The following is a 22,832-nucleotide window of genomic DNA, read 5'->3' as shown; positions in this document are numbered from 1 at the left end:
TATCTAATTTAATTTTAGTTAATAATTCAATATAGGGTATTGAAATAAATAATTTTAATATTAGAGCATGCATCATTATGATCTTCCAAATCTTATTACTTGTTTATTGCCAAAATCTTAGATCTCTGGTCAAGAAGCACTAGGTTACATGTCTTTGTCAAACTAGGCACATGTTCGAGTCAAATTTATCAATGGATGAGTTTTTAATCCTTCATATTCAAATGAGGCCTCTGGCTAAATATTGTCCATTCTTAAACTTCTAATTAGTGAACAGCTTGGGCACAAGCACAATAACCTAATTATCATTAGTCAATATGATCAAACTTATCATTCTTAAGCTAGCTTCAGTATTTGAAAGAAAGTATGTTTTAACCTTTTTTTTTTTTTTAGGAAATATGTTTTAACTTTAACTTCAAATCTTAAACTCTTCTTTTGCACAATAAACTAAAGAAAATAAGTTCATCCAAATGCATATTTAGAGGTGCAATTCCCAGAAAATAAAAAAAAATTAAAAAAAAAAAAGGTGTAAAAGTGTTTTTTTTTTTTTTTTTTGAAGGAAACTTTTTTGGATTTTTATGCATATACACATTTGGATTTTGATGTTCAGGAGTAATTTCAAGTGGTTTTTCCACCACTGGTATGGCTACCCATTGTGACAAGTGACAACGGTATTATTATGATCTTCCAAACCTATTACTTAATGTTTATGGGCAAAAATTAAGATCTCTCAGGAAGGATTAGGTTACAATCAGAGTTGTCAAACTTAGCACATGTCCGAGTCAGATTTATTAATGGATATGAGTTTTCCATTTCTTAACTTCCTAAAGTGAAGTACTTAGGCACCGATCGACGTGATTAGTTTAATCACTCTAGTGGATTTTGTCAAACTTATTAGCCCCGTATGCGTCACTCTTAACCTTTCGTAATATTTTGGAAGATGAAAAAACTGAATTGATTTCTGCCTTATTATCAAATTATTAATAATTAGAAATGTATACTAAGAAAATTAACGATAGTTCATGGCTTGATTGGTGCATGAAAAGCTAGCCTTGGGTCGCTGCCAATAGGTGTCAAGGTGTGCTGCAATGTGCTTGGCGATCATGGCGTCTTGCCAGCAAGCCATGCTAGCATAACCAATTACCGTGGCTTGCAGAGTGGTCTGGTTAGCTAGCTATGGCGTCCAAGCAAGCCACGGTTGAAATTGAAAGAGACTAAAGAAATTAACTAAGTACTAAATATCGCATAAGCTCATGTAGTTTTACTGCTGAAGCTAGCAAAAGAATATATAACATCTGTTTTTACAAGAGCTTGAAACGAAACAATATTTACAGGCAATAATGAAATAAATGTTTATAGCTTGGTTCTTTTTTTCATGCACCAACAGGAAATTTTTCACCACTACCCATATAAATCAGGGGTTGCCAATTCCATCATGGGAGATAGGATTAGGGGCTGAAGGTGGGACTGGACCTTTATCAAGTGGAACATATTGATCACCACCATGAACCCTCGGACCTGCACTCATCTTATGGTTTCCGATATGGGAAGGAGGGGAATACAAAACTGGTGGACCTCTTGAATTCTCTCCTTTATTGGCTACGTATTGGTCTTTGACCAATGATGAAAATGATGATGGATTCTTTCTTCCCTCCACCCCCATGTTTGGATTCAGAGGTCGAGCTTCAGATCTACTAAAACAAATGTAACATTTGGATGAAGCACACCTCAAATAGAAAGTTTGTTGGAATATGTATACAAAAAATAGCAAACTAAAATAGAATTTTACTGTATATTTTATTAGCTACATCAAATAATTCAATTAAAATTTAAAGAGAGTGGAAAACCAAAGATGAAATTGACTTTGTTTCATGAATTTTTTTTTTTTCTTTCCGATCAATACTTGCCCCTAATCACATTGTAAAAAAAATATATATAAATATATATATATATATATATATATTTTTTTTTTTTTTTTGTTTTGATAGAATAAAAATTTGATATTTCCCACATATATATCACACACTACACGACATATATGCAATCTTCGAAAATTATTTAACCAAAAAAAAAAAAAAAAAAAAAGAGAAAAGGAAAAAGAAACTCTCAAACGGGAATTGAAGGACAACAACAACAAGAATTCACCCAAAGAGGATACATATATATGAAATTATGATATAATTCATATTGTACAAGAAGAAGAAGTAGAAAAAAATATCTAAAAACACGAAGCTGAGAAAAACTATTTGTTTTAAGTACTTTTTTTAATAAAAAAAACTCCATTAAAGCAATTAAAATTTCATTATCCATTAATTTATCCCTAAATATTTATTTCTCTTTACCATTACCCATATATTCCCACCGGCCAAAGGATCTAAAAAATGAACTTAGTACTATAAAGTTAAAATATTTTTTTAAAGAACAATATTTTCAAAATTTAAAAAACAATTAAATACATGTTTAGATAGCTGAAAACTCATCTTCCTTCACATTCTAGATACCAAAATAGCATAAAACCTAAAACCTACAACTTTAATCTAAACCCACATTTCGTTTCTCCACTTTCCATCTTCCTTTCCCACATTTTCCCATCATCGATCCAAGAAGACAGTAAAAGCCAATATTGCACTATAAAAGCAATTTTCTTCAAATATAAAAGCATCTAGAGAGAATTGTACGGACAACCCAGATTGCAATTTGTTCATATTTTTCATCAAATCTCAAACCCAAAACCGCATAAAACCCAAAACCCTACTTTGCTTTATGTTTTCCCATAATCCAAACAGACACTACCCCGCCATAACCATAATCAGAATTAAACCACAAAAAAAAAAAAAATGAAAACCCTAAAGAGATATGCACGGAGAGGAAAGATAGAGAAGGCCAAATGCAAGGGAGGTGAAATTAAAGTATATTTGAGATTCATATCTTATTAGAACCAAGAAAAAAAAAAAACAAAGGAATCTTTTAGATGAACTTTTTGGGTATATGGCATATCTAATATCTAGCTATATTGGTTATATTGAAACCAAAATTAATAAAGTTGAACATATCTTTTATCATGCTTCTTTATGAGAAGAATTTGGAGTTATGCTTCAGTAATGGATAAGAATTTTTAAGATGCAAAATTTCAAATATACTCCATTGCAGACTAGTCACTAGCCTAGGCAACATATATCACATCGGACTTCAAAGGAACTTTGTTTGTAGCTGATGTAAATTATAGTTCCATAGCACTGATGAGCTTGTTTCTTTTGTTTTAGGACTTGGGTTTTTATGTTGTAGTTGTTGAGTTTGGAGTTCTTGTATTTTGGTCCCATGTTTTAACAAAAATCTCTCATTCATATAAAAATAAGAAAAGAAAAAAGAAAAAGGGTATAGAAGAAACTCACTTTTGAACAGTGAAACCAAGAAGATGAGGGAGCATCACAACCAAGAAGATGAGGGACAACCATTGAAGATGTGGCTGAGACCTATACATTTTTCTCTGTAATTAAGAAGAACTAACCTGGACATCAATAGGTAAAGACATTTAAGCAAAATTCACAGTGCATGTAAGCAAAAACATTTAAAGAAAATAATTAAATATACACAAAGCAGCAGAGATTTTAAGCTCACCTTGCCAACTTTAACCTTGAAACTTTGTTTGAGAGAGAGAGAGAGAGAGAATATCAAGAATGAGAATTTGTGACAAAAAGAAGGGCGAATATCTGAGTGTTTATATAGAGGTAACCTTAAAACGACGAAGTAGCGTATGAAACAGCGAGGAATTTGTTAAATATATTTACAGGCGTGAATTATCCGCGTTTGGTTTATATTAAAGACGTGAATTATACGTGGAGCATAGCAGATAAGATTTGTGAAAAGCAAGTTCTTGGAAACTATGGTTTCAGTAGCTTCATTGTTAAGAGTTGGACCTTTAATTTTTGTGTTTATCGGATCAAAAGGACTCGGTTGGTTTCAGTAGCTTACCACAGCATTTCCAACTTTTTATTTTTTATTTTTTATCTTTGACAATTATTTTGCAGCGATGTTGTTTGTTGTTACTAATAAAAAATAAATAAATAAATAAATAAACTCTCTTTTGGCTTAAGATTAATATAGGTATAAGATTATAAGATCTCCACTATTTATCAAAAAATATAATCTTCACTATAAAACATAAGTCCAAACAAAAATGATATATATATATTGATAATCTCAAAGCAGTATATTGATTTTATTTAAATACAATCAGATCCAAAACTTCGATCTAGAGGAAGAAAAAAAAAAAAAGACAAAAAACGGTAAGTATAGTCCCTATCCATCTAAACTCGTCACATAACCACATACGCTTTGTTAGATTTTCTTTACTGTCACTGAATCTCTCTTTTGTGAAATGAATAGAATTTGGCAGTTACTAGAAACAAAGAAGGAAGGCTGGCCAACTACTACAGTCTACAGTGAAGGCATGTATAGCCAGTTGGTTGCTCTTTTACATAGAGGGAGTGGGAGTGGTAATTCTTAAGAGTAAATCTATGTATATTTTTTAATTTGTTGAAGAGGTAAATTGTAGGATTGTAAATGAACAAAGTTTTTTTTTTATGAATAGTTCAAGGCTGGTTTGAAAAAAAAGTTTCTTTTTGCCCGTTTGTTTAGCAAAGAAGCCACGCTTAATCCTAAGTTTCGGTTCAATTATTAAACGTGCCAGGGTCAAACATGATAATGTATTCGTGAATAATTTCATAAATACAAGGGCTTGATTTAATTATATATAATACTATATTTTTACATATATACTTGTTTAAGAATATATTTATATAGACTTGAAATTAAATTGTATAAGTTTGTAAATAAATTTATATGATATATAATTATTATTTGTAGTTTACTGATATTATAAATCGTCATTTTACAATATAAACCATCATATTATGGTTATTATTTGTAATTTATTGATAATATTAACAAATTAATTATGACTTTCTTTTACCCTTAAGGAGCTCCTGCATTCTAACTAATGTTGACTTGTTAAAAAAAAGAAAATAGTGAAAAGCTAGTGATATGAGACAAGAACAAGACTGTATATAAGCTAGACAAGGAAGTCTAAAGTCTATAGCCATACAGTCGTCATTTGGAAGCACTATCAAGAATTTATTACTTATAAATTCTTTGAAACCAATAAATCTCTGGCTTTACTCAAAATAAGAAATCTTTCAAATCAATAAATAAATAAATAAAAACATTTAATTTTAGTGAGGAAGAATTTTGGGCTCTTAAAATTAGAACAGAATAATGGATTATTTTAGGAGATATTAATACCAATTTCTTTCATGGTTTCTTTCACCCCTGGTAGAAAACAAAATAAGACTCGGTGCTTAAAATAGGATAGTTTGTGTGGTGATAATGCGTGGTTGTGACCATAATATGGTAAACTCTCACATACACAAAAATTCCACTTGATAGATGGTATTGCTTCATAAGATAGTTTTCATATAGAGAATCAATAACAAAATGGAACTTGGGTAAGGGTATGAATCTTATACTAAGTATATTTGTTTGTAACAGATATGTGTATTTCCTAAGAGGTATATACTTGCCTATAAATACCCATGGACATTCAGTTGGACACGTACAATTTTCTCTCTATAGGCTCTGCTTGTATTTTATAATAACCATCCTAATAGGACTACCATCCACATTAAGGACCAACATGTGGTACTAGGGTTACATTTACCTCTAGATTAACGACCTGGTGCATAATCACTTTGTCAACCTCTAGACCTCAGAATTAGAACATTGCCTCCTACACCCTCCCCGACCACTTTCTTTCCCTTGTTTAGCCTCTGATATAGTAACTTCCATTCAAGCAGCCCTAACCAAAGCAGAAGTCGAGGACTCGAGAAAGCAATTATATTTTTTAAGCCTTATAAAGCCATTGGACTTGATGGTTTCCACCCAATCTTCTTCCAAAAATTTTAGGACAATATACAACCTTGTCCTAAAGGTCTTTAGCTAGAAAAAAAGTCCCAAAGGAAATGAATTCCACTCTTTTGTACCTCATCCTGAAAGTCGGTAGACCAGAAATAGTTAACCAATTCAGACCGGCCAGGTTATGCAACACCTTATACAAGACCATCACCAATTTTTTTGTAAATAGACTTAGACTGTACGTACCTTAGTGATTTGATCCACCCCTTCAAGTGAGTTTCATCCTTGGTGAAAAGCCATGACAACACCATGTCGCTTTAAGAAATAATCCATTCCATAACTACTTTAAAAAGTAAACTCAGCAGCATGGCCATGAAATTTGACCTAGAAATGGTTTATGATAAACTTGAATGAAGTTTCATCAAACAAACATTGATGTTTTTGGAATTTTCCTTTGTTGGATTGAATTCAATATATATTTATAAGTAATATTACAGACACAAACTATTTTACAATATTTTACAAAATATTTTTATGACCAACTTCTTACTGATTTTTATCTAGATCCACAACTAATATCATTTTTTTATTTACTAATAACCACTTACTATATCAGTAGTTTGTAAAAAATTTTGTAAAAAAATTTGTCAAAAGGAATCATTTTCACTACATTGAATCATTGATCTCCACTTGGGTCCTCTCTTATGGGTCCGTATAAGTCTAAAAGATTAGGACACTGGTTCCTTAATAAGCTTAATATAAAACGAGTCTTTGTCAAATTAAAGGAATCATTTTCACTACATTGATGGCCGGCTTGCTGACTTCATTACTTACAATAGGCTTCAAAATTAAACATCTACTAGATTATGAGGGTGCTGCAATGTACACACTAAACTATGAGATTATTTACAATGGGTATCACTAATTTGAACACTAATTAAAATGGTGGGTGGATATCATGTTATCATAAACTATTCTTGAGTTAGAGTGTTAATTTAAAATTTTGAAATATATCACATTATAAATACCTTTATAATTTATGATGGATAGCTACAATTAAGTCTCTCTCCTTTTTGGAGGGGGTTTAAATTTAACAAATTGTTTTTTTTTTTTCTTTTTACACAATGAATACTATATGTATAGTTGGGAAATGATAATTTAAACTCTAGATATCTTCAATAGAAATACCAAAAAATACTATCAACTAGTTGAATTATACGATTATGGGCGTGAATATTAATACTAATCTCACAAATGCCTAGATTTGGATATCCTAATTTCGATATGACCAATTAAATTTTGATGGATTGAATGGTCAAATTTTAACATGCGCAAGTTCAAATTTGATAAGGCCCAATTTAAAGAAATGTGGACAAACAAACTTGCCGCCGCCGGGCCCAGTTCCAAATTTTTAAAAACCGGAAGTTGCATGTGCAGCTAAGTGAAGAAAATCACGCGCAACTGCAAATTCCTCCCCCCACCCCCACAACCCCCCCCCCCCCCCCCCCCAAAAAAAAAAGTCAAAAGATAAACGGTTGTGAAAAAGAGTAAAAGTAAAAAGTGGATGGTCAATTTCATAAAAATAGGTTATAGGTTATATTTGTTTTGATGGCAAATATTTTTTTAATTAAAATTTTAAAAGTGTTTGATTGTGTTTAAGAAAATGTTTTAAACAAGACTTTTGAGAATTAAGTTTCATTCTTGAGAATGTTAAGAAAAATATATTTTCTACTAGTTTTTCACATTTTCTCATCTCTCAATGCATATATAATAATAATAATAAAATGAGAAGTTTAGATGAGTAAATAACTAAATAAATAATGATCGTGGCCGAAGATCAACAGTGTTAGTGGGGTAGTAGTTGGGCGGTTGACAATTGGGGGTAGGGATAAAGTTGGGCTAATGAGTTTTTGGTGAGGAATAAAACGTTACGATTTCAAATAAAAGCGTAAATCATTTTACATCCAAAGTTCTTCTATTTTATGGTAGATGATGCAAAAAATCAGCAGTTGAACTCTTCATCGTAACGGATGGACGAAGCTATGATTGGGGTCGTCTTTGCTGGAGGAAAACCTGCAAAATGAACTGGGTGGAAGAGTAATACGCCGGTGTGGCATTAGCCAAACCGCCTCCGATGCTTAAATTAGTAAGGAAGAAAGATAATAAAGAGAAATAGACTGGAGAGTGATTTTGGTAGAGCATTTGTGTGTCTCTTTAACTTCTGTTACCTTCTCTTTTATAGTTAAGTGCTTAATCAATGGGCAATGAATTGCTGTATTTATGTTCAACGGCTAGTGCGTTACAAAATCTTTGTCTGAAGTTCACAGCTCATTCTGTGACCGTTGCTCCATCCATTACGTGTTGTCATCAATAAGTGTAATAAATGCCTGACATTGTCTCTTGGTTAATGACGGTATCATCTTAATGACGATCATAAATTTTTGACTCATCAATGGTCAATCAAAAATTATTTTCAAGAATTATGTTCAACGATCGTAATGACAGTATCATCTTAATGACGATCGTAAATTTTTGACTCATCAATGGTCAATCAAAAATTATTTTATAGTTAAGTGCTTAATCAATTGGCAATGAATTGCTGTATTTATGTTCAACGGCTAATGCGTTACAAAATATTTGTCTGAAGTTCACAGCTCATTTTGTAACCGTTGCTCCATCCATTACGTGTTGTCATCAATGAGTGTAAATGTCTGACATCGTCTCTTGGTTAATGACGGTATCATCTTAACGACGATCGTAAATTTTTGACTCATCAATGGTCAATAAAAAATTATTTTCAAGATGACTAACAATTTCAATCACCCTAAACTAAACACCGACAAATCCATAAAGCATTTTTCAAAAACTAATTTCTATCGAAACAAAAAGAGCCTAAGATATACATTACAAATGCTCTTCTGGATTAAGATGAATAGTTACACACTAAATTGCTAATTTTGACTCTAGTTTAGATGTTATAATGGACACTGAAAATTAGCATTGAATTATGGTCTTAATTGAAAAATTTTTAAATTTCACATCAAACATTCCTATAGTCCTTTAGTACTTCAGGATTGATGATTGCATTAACCCAAGAACCATACTTCAAAGTTTGAACAACTGTGCATATTGGAGGCAAATTACCGCCTACATGTTTCTTAGCATTCGTTTGGGTGAGTTTAATTTTATCTAAAGTGCAACTTTAATATTCTGCTGTGTGACACTAGTCTTTGTGTTGATGCCGGCTGTTCCAGCGAGATTTTGAAGTCTTTCTATAGATAATGACTTCTGTTGTAATTTCTTTGATATAAAATTGTTCATTCATCGAGAAAAGAATATAGAACTTTTTTTAAACATCACTTTTATTAAATTATAATTTTATTTTGTCGACCAGTGGAGTGGCTGGCCATTGCTGTCGGACATGCATCAATATTCAATATGTTGATCTTGCGCAGTTGCATTCCTATATTTACTCAAACTTACACAGTCATAGTTTTCAATCTTTCGGATCTATCTTCCATTCTTAAGTTTCTAAAGTGAACAAAATGGGCACATGCATGATTAACCTAATCACCACTAGTTGATTTTGTCAAAAACTTAGAATATTCCGCGTCTTTCTTAAGCTTTAGACTATTAATTTGGAAGAACTATGTTTTGTCTTCATATGTTCTCCAAATAATATAACTAGGGTTAAATTTTAACTTCAATCATTTTAACGAAATAGAAAAAGAAAAGGCCGTTCTTGCTCATAACCGCATATTAAAATAAAATAAAAATGGCATTCTGCGTTGCTGTCAAATTACTAATTAAAATAGCAAGAAAACAGTGAGTTCCTAGATATCAATTAACCACTACGAGTTAACTTTAACTTCAATGTTTTTAACGAAAGATAGAAACCAAAATGGAGAAAGAACAATAAGAAGAAGAAAAAAAGACGGTTCTTGCTCAACCTTGTACTCTTTCAACAACACACAATTATTATTATTATTATTATTATTATTATTTGGGTGAAAAGAACAAACAAAAGTTGAAAATGAGCATAATGCCTTGCTTTCTGCTGTGCTATCAAATCATTAATTAAAAAATAAATGACTTTTGCAACTCTTTTTTTAATTATCCAATGTCAAGGAAGCAGTCACCAAAGCTGTCAATTGTTGTTGAACCTGATATTCTCACTGTTTTACTGCTAGAGCTCATGCTGGTTGAAAAAGATTAAAGGAACTATGTATTAAAAGTAATGATTATTACACATATACTATTACCTATACACTGTATAAAAGTATGTATAAAAATTATTTTTCATCTATTAAAGGAGAAAGTAACTCTTGAGACGGTCTCATGAGACTAATGTTTCACTAACATGCAGGTCCCACGGTATATATTTATATAAATATATATACACTGTACACACACAAGTATAAAAATTATTTTCTATCTATTAGAGGAGAAAATATCTCTTGAAACGGTCTCATGAAAACTAATGTTTCACCAACATGTGGGTCCCACTGTGCGACATTAGTCATATAAGATTTTTCTCTATAAAAGTCACAATTTTAGATAAAAACAAGTGTGTGTACCATGTGTATAAAAGTTATTTACCATCTACTAAATATCATTCAAGCTCATATCGTTTCATTGCTGAAACTAGCGAAAACATACATAATTTTAGAAACATAAAATTTTTCATCACGATTGACGTATTCTAGCATAATTAATACATGATAAAGTGATCAATAGATCTATGTGTTAATAATCTTGATCACGCCATGTTTATTGTCTTAACAAGTTGTGAAATAGATTATACTAGAGGACTTTCATACGAAAATAAGAACTAGGTATTGGAATACTATAGGGAACACTTTCATGGGTTTTTAACAAAAGCATTGGGCAGAGAGTTGTTCAAGATAGCAACAGCAACAGCAACAAGGTTAAATGTTTCATGCACCAACAGGACATTTTCCAATACCACTCATCTTATGGTTATCAATGCCACCAATGGTGCATGGAGAAGGGGCTGAAGGTGGGACTGGACCCTTATTGAGTGGAACAACTGCTGCACCATAAACCCTTCGACCTCCTGGATTAATCTCTCCTTTGGGCTCATATTGGTCTTTGAACAATAGGGTTTGGTTTTTCTTCCCCTTCATGTTTGGATTAAGAGGGCGAGCTTCGGATATAGAAAACAAAAACGATATGATCAGTACATGACACAAGAAAAATCTCAACCTATCCATTATTTCTATAAACTCTCTTAGCTTTCAAAAGGTATACTATCAATATGCTGCGTAGACTTTAGCAATGTACTAATGTTATAAGGTGCAGACCGTGGAGCGAGGAATGAGGCTTGTTGATTTGGTGGGTTTTATAGTGAAGAAACTAGCTTTTAGATGATTTCACGTAGCATGCCACGTCAGGTGGGACCAATTGCATGGCCAATTGGAAAATAAAGATTTGTGTCTGTGCCGGTGTAGTGTTTGGTACATGGTTGGCCACAGCACTAGAGATGGTCGAAAATGAGGCGGGCGTGTGGGGTTTAAGTGTCCGCCATATCAACGGAGCTATGCAAAAAGACAACCAATTTCTTTGGGGTGGTTCATGTACACCACCTAGATCATGTATTACAATTTTTTCATAAGTTAATCAAGTGGTAAGTCATGTTTGATGAATGAAAAAGTAAGATAATGATGGGTTTATACTCACAATCATAGATTATCCTTTTAACTAATGTAGTAGATATGGGATAATGCTGAAGTTACTAACATTTTTTTTTTTTTAAATGATAACCACCTCAATAACACATTGAATAAATGCCAAATTACCCGTAAGCTATAGTATATGTATCGATATATGTTAAATTATCAATTTTTTCAAAATTTTAAACTATTTTGATATAATAAATTTAATCGTATTACCGTTTAATAGGTTAAACCCAATATGTGAGAATTTAAATGAGAGATAGAGTGGAGAAAATAATGATTGAATATAGAACTTTTTTATTCTAATATCATGTTAAATTACCGATTCTCCTAAAAATTCATGTCTTTCCCAATGTATAAAGATTCTATAATTATATAGGATCCATAGAGGAAAGATACATATAGGAATGGTAAAAAAATTTCCATCCCGTTTAACATTTCTTGCCTTGTTTCTCTGATTTCATCTTATCTCATCCCAAGCATATGTGTATGTCTATATATATATATATATATATATTCTATAATCATTTCTTTAACATATATAGTTGTCTCTTTCTCTCTTAGTATCCTTATCGTCATCCTCTTTTTTCATACATATTCTAGATGTAAGAAATATAATAGATTCATAAGAGAGGAAGGTGCGTAAATGTGAGATGAGTGCGAGGCGGGCCTCAAAACCTACCATGCGCTCACTTAAAAAGTAGTAACCAGACATTAATGGAGGACAAGGGAAAAAGAAGGGGTGTGTGAATCTTATGTAATTTTATAGCATATATTAACCAACTAAAAGGAGGGTTGCATGGAACAACTTTTTCGAACTTATGTGGGACTGTAAGGAGGAGAGCTAGATGATATCAGATCAGATTGTATGCTAGACCATAATATGAATTTCTTTTGATTCACCCAAAAAGACAAAAATTAAAATTTGAGCTTTACCCACCAACCTTTTTTTTATTAAAAATGAAAAAGTTACAGAACTCAATGATAGTTGGATGATTATTAGCCCGCCGTGGACGGCTATGTAAAGTTGGAAACCAATAGAAGAGGAGGGCCATGATGACATTTGACCTTTACCGTTCGAATTGGATAACAATGAAATCAACATCATATTCATTAACATAGTGAAGGCAGATTCAAAGATCAATAAAGTAAAAAAGATGAGAGAAAGCTATTATGTTTTTTTCTTTTTTGAAAGGTATATCATATATGCATGTTAACCCTAGCATTGCTCTATTGTCACGTATCATATATGCATGTTAAACCTTGATTGTAATTTGGAAAGAGCACATATGTAAAGAAGAGTGCATTTGGATGAGTCCTGTTGAAGTATTCATTTGCAGAAATTACTATAGAAAATAAAGCTTCTCCTCTAGCGTAAGCAGATCCGTCAAAATTGACTCAAAAAGTTTGAAAAGCACTCACAAAACCTTCTGTAACCCAATTAAAGTGATTAGGGTCGCGGGATGGAGTTTCCATAATTCTCATAGTCAAACCAAAAAAAAGGAATCAAATGTTTATACAAAATTTGTGAAGACTTTCTCATGTCACTTCCATGAGACTGACCCTTTTGCTTTATTTTTCCTCTCCCACTTGCTTTTTAAAGGAACAAATCTTTGAGATATGGAGCATAAAAATATCAATAAATTTATAGACATTGAGTTTTTAGTCAGATTTTTTACCTCTTGCCTTTTCTTTGTGTTATAATGGGTCCAAATGAGACCTGGGTGATCTATTTGGTGAAAAATTCTGTGTCTATGTCTCTATGATATAATTGGATAAATAAAATATGGCAAAGGTAATACAGCTTAGTACTTTTATACAAGGAACTAGTAATAAGCAACACACTTCTTTTGAGTAGTTAAGTCAAGTCAAGTATAATTCAAATAATTATTGTCTATTTGTTAGCTTTATTGGAAAAGTAATTCCGAGTCTCAAATACAATATTAGAATAGGTCTTGCTAATAGTGGTTTTGTTACCTTTTCTTATTCTTCTATTATGTTTTGGGAAATCTCAAAATATGGTTCTTTTTGAAAATTTGATAAACATTAATAATTTTTCTAATTTTTTTTATAAAAAAAAAAAAAAAAAAAAAAAAAAACTAGTGTATAGGGGAGTAGAACCCAAATTCTGCACATGAGAATAGCTAGGTGTTAGGTTTTTTTAGTGTCGGCTATCCACGACAAATATATGTTGTAATTTTGGGTTATGAGCATTTGTAATTGGTATGGGTATTATTTGGGTTGAAGAATGAAGTTTTTGTTCACTATGCTAGTTTGAAGATCTCAGTCTATCAAAATCCTATGATCAGTAGATTGAAAGTAGAGTTTGGATAGAAAATCTTGTTAAAGGCAGAAAACCTTGTTAAAGGCTAAAATGAAAATAGACTTTAACTTTAAGAGGGAGATTGCAATAAAATGGAAGATGATTTTTTAACAAGCTCTTTGATTTTGCAAGAAGAATAATATATCTATATAGCGAGATGATGGGAGAATCAACTAAAGTATTTGGCTTTTGCAACAACAAAATTTGTCGAGAATAAGTTTTGCAATAAAATGAAAAGATGACTTTTTTAGGATTCATAACATGATCAACCATAAACAATTTTTGGAATTCAAAATAACATCGAGTTCCATTTTAATAGGCAATTACATTGAAATGTATATCTATTGTTCCATTTGAATCTTAGTATATTTCTTATTCTTGAAAGGAAAAATTTGTTATTTCATGTTTTGACCCCTCTTAATATGAAATTCCAGTTTCATCATATTGATGACGCTCACACTTGTAACATCAGTTTCATTTAATATTATTTTTATTAGTAGAAATATATTTTCACATAATATAATCTCAATTTTAGAGATGGTTAAATATGACTACACGAAGACACTATCCAAATTTGTAGTTCAATGATTAGAGACTTGGTATAAAATAGCCAGCACTGTGTTCTAATTTAATAAGCAACTATATATGTATCACTGGTTTGGTTTAATATTATTATTGTTGTCTCTAGCTTCTTTGGGTAGGATTGAAGTTAGGCTATAGTTCAACTTACAATCTTACATAAAGGAATCATTTCCACTACAATGACAACAACAAAAAGAAGAAGAAAAAAAAATCATTTGCACTGCTTGCAATGTGCTTAACAATTAAACATCTACTAAAGCCTAAATTAATGGAATTGGACCTCCACTTTTACTCTTTTTAACAACCAAATTTCTCTTTTGTCTCTTCTCAAAAAAAAAAAAAAAAAAAATCTCTTTTGTCCTTTTGGTATGTGTGATTTTTCTCCAACTCTCAACTTAGCACATGCAACATGCAGTTCCTCCAAATTTAAAATTGGGCTTCACAAAGTTCGGCTGTCCACATTGGTTTAAGTTAGGCCTTTTGAAAGTTGAGCTTGAGTCTGTCAAAATCGGACTAATCAAACCATCAAACTTTAACTGGGCTTTATCGAAATTAGGATATCTAAAATAGTCCATACCTAGGGTACGTCTATGGGTTGCTCAACCACGTACTTTCAAGAATGCACAAACGTAGATGACCTTATTTAAAATTGCTTTCTGCGTTGCTATCCAATTATGAATTAAAATACCAAGAAAACAATGAGCTCCTAGTCCAAGATATCAATCAACCACTAACTGATTTTTTTCAAACTTAACATAGTTGGCTTCAATATAATTGGAAGGAACTTATGTTATGTTATGTCCCACATGTTCAAGGGTTTACCTTGAACCTCAATTTCTTAAACAAAATATGGAAACTAAAATGGGAAAAGGAGCAATTTGGACCGTTCTTGCTTAACCACGTATGGCATTTGTTCAAGAAAAAGTACAAAAGTTAAACATCAACATAATGACTTGCTTTCTGCCTTGCTATCAAAATATTAATTAAAACATATATAATAAGAAAACATGAGCTTTTCTCACCATATATATGCCTTTGCAACACTTTGATGTCCATTGTTGTTGAACTTGATTCTCACTGTTTTATTGCTGAAACTCAAGCTAGTTGAAAGAGACTCAAGTAGAGATCGCTCAAGCTCATGTAGTATGACAAAACATTATGGAGAAAATTTTGAGGGTTTTTATTTTATTGTTTCATATTCACGCTCCTTCATATTGTTTCATATTCAAATATTTTCATATCATGGGTAAAATGTGAACATTTACTACAAAAATTTGGATATTGTGTGAAATATTTTACGCACAAAAATATGAAATGATAATAGCCTTATTTTTATTCAAAAGCAAGGGCAGATAGAACAACAACAACAAACTTTTATGCACAAACCAGACATTTTCCATTACTCATCTTATGGCCACCACTACTGCCATCAATGGTGCACGAAGAAGGGGCAGAAGGTGGAACGGGACCTCTATTAAGTGGAACAACTTCACCACCATGAACACTGCTCGGACCACCACTCGTCTCATGGTTCCTCTCCATGTTTGGATTAAGAGGGTGAGCTTCAAATCTAAAACACAAAAGCAACATGATCAATATAAGCCACCCCCAAAATCTCAACCTACCCTTTTTTTTTTAAATGTCTCTAATTAAGCTTTAAAAAGCAATATTAGTATGTGGCGTAGACTGTAGAAATGTTAATGTAGGAATGAAGAATGAAGCGTGTTGGTTCGGTGGGTTTTATAGAGTTGAAGAAACTAGCTTTTAGATGATGGGGGCCAAATTAATTACAGGGCCAATTGGTGAATTAAGAATTTTGTGTGTGTCGTTGGATTGTAGGCCACATATGGGATAGGGTTGGCCAACCCACTAGAGATGGTCGGCAATAAGGTGGGCATGTAGGGTTAAGTGTCCCCCATGTCAGCAGAGCTAGTATAGGAAAGAAGACTAAAAAAATGAAAAAAGTTGGGTGCCACAACTTGTACCACAACTCGCCCATATGGCGATTTGTGGTTGGTAGAGGAGTGATGGTAGGTCCATGTAGAGACACCCCTCCACCAACCACAACTCGCCACATAGGCGAGTTGTGGCACCAGAATTGCTCTAAAAACAATTGTTACTAGAAAAAAAATCTAATACCACGACTTATTTGTCACAGCAGTGAGCAATAGAGAAAAACTAGTAGGTTCATGTGTAATTGATAAACAATCATTCACAATCTGTCACATCAAAATTATGGTATAAAGTTGTGAAATAGTGTGTGGCCTTAGAACTACTCGTTTTTTAGGGTGGTAGTTCATACAATCTGTTATGAGTTACTTAAGTGGTAAGTCATGGTTGTTGATAGATGAAAACATTGAAAAGCTAAATAATGATGAGTTTATATTCCTTACAATCATAACTTATCATTTTAGCAAGTTATAAAAAAGGTCATGTTAAGAAGGGTATTTGTGCACTCGTTAAGTTTGAGTTTTATAACAACATAGTCGATTCCATTTTATAAGAAGTCAAGTAATTTTTAGTTTAAAGTTCATATTTTTATTAATTTTTGTTATTTTCCAATTCAAGTGAAACTATTTTGAAACATTTGAGATAATGGTTGTCTATACCCACCACCACACAAAAACATAGAGGTAAGTGTGAAAAAATTGATGAAACTTTTGGTGCTAAGAGACTTTTCTCATAAGAAACTGTTAAAACTATTACAAATTTTATTACAAGAAAATTTACAAATTGATATGATAATAAATGTGATTGGTGTCATTTTAATAACATAATAAATAAATATTAGTTTTTTAAAATTATTTGTGACACATCAATTTGTAATGTTTATATAATACATTTCATAATATATATATATATATATATATATAATTGTAGGATGCACATATTATTGGAAGAAATATACATCAATAGATGCATGTTCCCTTTATGTAAGAGCAATATATAGTTATATAAGAGACATAGAGAGAAAAGATAAACATTTCTTTTTTAATATATAGCACTCGATGTTCATGAGATATTGTTAAAATTCCATAAACCAATTATGGTGGAATGAAGATATAATTGAGAGAGAGAGAGAGAGAGAGAGAGCCTTAAAACCTTCCATGTGCTCAATTTAAAAAATAAATAGACATTAATGGGAAGAGAAAAAGAAGTGATATGTAAGTCATATATAATTTTCTAATATATATTAACAAATTAAAGTGAACAGTGTGTGTGAATCTTCTATCTCTAACTGACGCGGAATTGTTAAAAAAAGAAAAGCTAGATGAGATGACATATTTGACCAAATTGTAAAAGTCATGCTATTGTATGCTACATTCTAAGATAACTTTCTTTTGATTTAAAAAAAAATTAAAAAAAAAAATGCAACCAGTTTTACGAGGTTTGAGAGAAGTCATGATTGTTAACTTTAACCCTAACTTTGTTTGGAAAGGCTAATTTTCATACTCAAATTTACAATCTATCACTTTTAGTAGAAATCACTTAATTGCCATCTCATCAAGGGGATAATATATATATATATATATATATATAAACTAGATGATGTTAACCCTTTTTGTTTTCACCAAAAAGGAAAAGGCTGCAGTAGTTGGAAACCAATGGAAGCAGAGGGCCATGTTGAAATTGGATTTTTACTGTCTGAATAGAATAACAATCAAATCAACATCATAAATATGTTGAAGGCAGATTCATAGCCCAGCTCAATATGCAAGATATGTAGATGACTATGTTATGTGGATGGAGGAAACTCCAGATTTTATTGCACATGACATTTGCATGATGTTACTTTTGCCTCAGTTTGATAAAACTTCTAGAATTTAGATAAAACCCAATATATGTGTGTGTGAAGGCAATTCATAAAACAAAAGTAAAACATATGATATGAGGGAATATATGTTTTTCCTTTACAAAGGTATATGTTAACCCTAGCATGTATTTTGGAAAGAACAAATATGTAGGTACTGTAGAGTCTTGTTGAAGTTCTTAATTATTTGTCCAAAGTACTATAAAAAAGAAAAGAGAATTTTATTTTAATTTTTTTTCAAAGTGTGCAATCGGTAAAATAAATTTTTTTTTTTAAAGTAAAAAAAAAAAAATGTTTCTTTTGGAGGAGTCAAACTTATTAACAGGTGGATGTGTGAGTGCGAAAGTGAGTTTAGGCATATTGGAATTAGGAATAAAATTTGGATATTCTATCCTATGTTTAAACCAAAAAAAGAGAATCAATGTATATAGACAGATTTGTGAAGAATTCCCCGTATTACTTCCTCATAAAAAAGGAATCATGTATATGATTTTAATTGGCCCTTTAGAAAAGATGAGGAAAACTCTTCTTCTTCCTTTTTTTTTTTTTTCTCAGGATGGCAAGTAATGATAGTTTTATGAAGAAAAATAAAAAGGAACCAGCCCATATCCTCTTCAACATGGGGCAAGAAGGAATAGAAGAGATAGGTTGGGCTTCCAAACCAAACAAAAAGAGTCAGCCCATTTTGGGATTGGGAAAATTCAATTAAAATCTTGATTCTTATGGATGAGAATGCTATTTATATATAATAATAAAAATTACATACTATTTTTCACAACAATTAAGTTGATAAATTTTTATTAGTTCTTATTTAAACCTGGTATTGATATCATTCTTTTATTTATCACTCATAATCTACTACATCAACAGGTGTGAAATTTGTTTTCAATTTTTTTTTTACATCTATAAAATTTCCCCTTATAAATAAAAATGAAAGACTATTATGGTTATATTATATGAAATCATACGAACTTTACAAGATAATTGTAGATTTATAAACTATAAATTTTTTATTTCTCATCAATTTGGAAAGTTAAATCAACCTACCAATTAAAAAAAGAGTTCAACATAATAAGAAGGCATAGATTTATCTCTTAAAAATACAAAAAAGTTTGAAACAAAATTTGGAAGAAAAAAAGAGACTAAAAAATGGATAATCTTTTTGTCAAAGTATTAATCAGCTGTCTGCCTGGCAGCTCCCTTTTTTTTTTTTTTTTTTCTTTTGGAAATTTTTATTGTGAGATTTTTTCAAATCCTTTTGGTGAGATTAAAAGATATACTTTATCATATAAAAATAAAGCTCTGTAAGGTCCTAGAACTCTAATGATTTTTTCTATATATAAAATAAAAAAATAAAAACCTTCACCCACCCTACCGAAACTTAAATTTTGAGTCTTCTTCTCCTACAAACACCCAAAAGAGCTCAAAATTTCCAGAGAATAATCATTCAATTTTAGTCCAAAACAAAACTTCCATCAACCAATAGTCAAAGTCATCAACCTCAATCTTTTTCCCCCCTAAGTGAATGGTTTTTTTTTTTTTTTTTTTTTTTTTTGGGACTCAATCTATACCAATGAGTCTATGACTACTATATATATATATATATATATATATATCCACCAGTCATATAAAAAACAAATAGTTACCAGTTTGGACGTAACACCCATGTGATGCCATTAGACTAAATAGAAAATATTCAGCAATAGATTTCTATGCGATCTTCACACACACATATAGTGTTACAACTTACAAGAAGCTTTAGTGGCATAAATGCACCAATACACACACAACCTTACTTTTAAATTGTTGAAGTATTAAATATTATTGTCCAATCAAAAATCTTGTAACTTACTCGACACCTCATGACACTTTCAATAGAAATTATGTAAATTAAAGTTAAATATCTTTGACTAATATGAATGAATTTTTTTTTTTTTTGTTCATGTAAATTCATCTCAAATCACATTAATTGATGTTAGAGTTTTTATTATTACGCAATAATTGGTATCAGAGCAATTGGTTCGAGTTTTTGGCCATGACAAATATAAAGTTTGAGGTGGATCTCTTTTATGGGATAAATAATTTTTCTTTAACAAAGAACTGTCAAAGATATTTTGGTGCAGCAATGATTAAGTAACGCGTTTCTTGAAAAGTCAAAGAAGCATGCCACTATGTCTAATGGTGAATGAAAAGAGCTTGAGATGAAAGTAGTAGCTGGTACCATTCCTTTAAGTCTTGTGATGAGAGAGACTGAGATAAAAGTAGTTATGTAAAATAATAAATAAATAAAAATTAAAAAAAAAAAGTTTTTGGTTATGCAATTTTTTTTTTTTTTTTTTTTTTTTGTGGAAATCTCACTCTTGGGCCAAAATGGCCAAATACCACATTTTTTGGAAATTTTTAGCAAAAAAACATTGTTTCGGAAATAAATGGCAAAGTAACACTTTTTCCAGAACTCGAGTTTCTGAAACTCGAGTTCCTCATTAGTTCTACCATCGTGGCACTGCTGAGTCGGATTTGTGTGATTAAAAAAAATTATGTGGTACTCGAGCTTGGTAAACTCGAGTACCATGCAACACAATATTCGAGTATACCAAGTTCGAGTACCTTTTATAAATAAAAAAATAAAAAATTTATTCCTACAGTACTCGAGTTTAAGAAACTCGAGTGCTGTGTAAATTTTTTTTTTTTTTTTTTTAGCATATGGGAATTAGACAAATGTGTGGCAAAAAGTGCATATGATGACGATTAGCTAGACAACGAAATAATGACAAAGAAAATTAGGCCATTTGATTTGACAACTTGGTCACCTAGTAGCAAAGAGAGAGAAAGAGAGTTTTGAATTGCACAACAAAGATTAATTAGTGGGTCACTTGACAGCTTGTTAGTAATATTAATTTCTTATATAGTTTTGATCAAAATTGAAATAGTCATAATTGAAGCATATAAGAACTATAGAAAGGACTTCATCAAAAAAAAAAAAAAAAACCATAGAAAGGAAATAAGGACATGTGCTTTCCAAGGAAGAGTTTTTAATCAATATTTTAAGCTGTCTTCATGTCCAGTACATGGAAATTTTATGCGCATGCTAACTACAATATCATATTACCATCATTTTTTTGAGTTAAAAAAAAATAAAAATAAAGTGACAATCATTTCTTTCATATATAGAGAAAATACATACGATTTAATTTGTCTGGCTCAAGAAACTAACAAATGTAATGACCTATGAAGTTACCTTATAAATCAGATTTGCCTGCAATATTCTCACATTGATTCCAGTTGACACAAGTGCTCCATTAATGTAATCAAAACTATTACTCGAGCACTGTTTTTTTTTTTTTTTTAGGCTGAATAGGCACTGGACTTCTATAAGGGGGAAAAATAGATTTTGGGACACCATACTATATGGCCTGAATTTAATGAGAAATAGTACTCACAAATAATGAGAAATTTTGGATATCAGAAGCACTTGAAGGTGGAAATCTAGTGAAGTGGTTTGAACGATTTGAAGGCAGGTCATGGGGTTTGCAAGATTTTTATAGGATGTCATAATTTTGTAGTACTAAATGTGAAGTACAAAAGATGTACTGCATCATTTACGTGACTTTCCAATAGGTAATATTCGTTTGTTTCACCAAACCATAGCATTTTAAATCTTGTATTGTCTCGATCAGTTAATACCTTGCTAAATTAGTAAATTTTATCCTCATAAACTAGCAGTATACTATACGATGTATAGAATGAATAAAAATGGTACATATATATATATATATGAAAGAAATGATTGTCACTTTATTTTTATTTTTTTTTTAACTCAAAAAAATGATGGTAATATGATATTGTAGTTAGCATGCGCATAAAATTTCCATGTACTGGACATGAAGACAGCTTAAAATATTGATTAAAAACTCTTCCTTGGAAAGCACATGTCCTTATTTCCTTTCTATGGTTCTTTTATTTTTTTTTTTTGATGAAGTCCTTTCTATAGTTCTTATATGCTTCAATTATGACTATTTCAATTTTGATCAAAACTATATAAGAAATTAATATTACTAACAAGCTGTCAAGTGACCCACTAATTAATCTTTGTTGTGCAATTCAAAACTCTCTTTCTCTCTCTTTGCTACTAGGTGACCAAGTTGTCAAATCAAATGGCCTAATTTTCTTTGTCATTATTTCGTTGTCTAGCTAATCGTCATCATATGCACTTTTTGCCACACATTTGTCTAATTCCCATATGCTAAAAAAAAAAAAAAAAAAAATTTACACAGCACTCGAGTTTCTTAAACTTGAGTACTGTAGAAATAAATTTTTTATTTTTTTATTTATAAAAGGTACTCGAGCTTGGTACACTCGAGCATTGTGTTGCATGGTACTCGAGTTTACCAAGCTCGAGTACCACATATTTTTTTTTTATCATACAAGTCCAACTCAGCAGTGCCACGGTGGCAGAACTGATGAGGAAGAAACTCGAGTTTTTGAAACTCGAGTTCTGGAAAAAGTGATACTT

General features: G+C 31.2%; 1 long non-coding RNA gene across 1 annotated transcript; it reads right to left on the bottom strand.

The window, feature by feature from the left end:
• Positions 1–1,236: 1,236 nt before the first annotated feature.
• Positions 1,237–3,679, bottom strand: LOC126716779 (uncharacterized). Its single transcript, XR_007652281.1, has 3 exons — positions 3,616–3,679; positions 3,390–3,505; positions 1,237–1,688 (listed from the first exon to the last, which is right to left on the bottom strand). It is a non-coding gene; the product is annotated as an uncharacterized LOC126716779 (long non-coding RNA).
• Positions 3,680–22,832: the final 19,153 nt, after the last annotated feature.

Source organism: Quercus robur, chromosome 3 (assembly GCF_932294415.1).
Source record: "Quercus robur chromosome 3, dhQueRobu3.1, whole genome shotgun sequence".
In the NCBI taxonomy this organism is placed as follows: domain Eukaryota; kingdom Viridiplantae; phylum Streptophyta; class Magnoliopsida; order Fagales; family Fagaceae; genus Quercus; species Quercus robur.
This window is presented reverse-complemented; position numbering and strand designations above follow the sequence as displayed.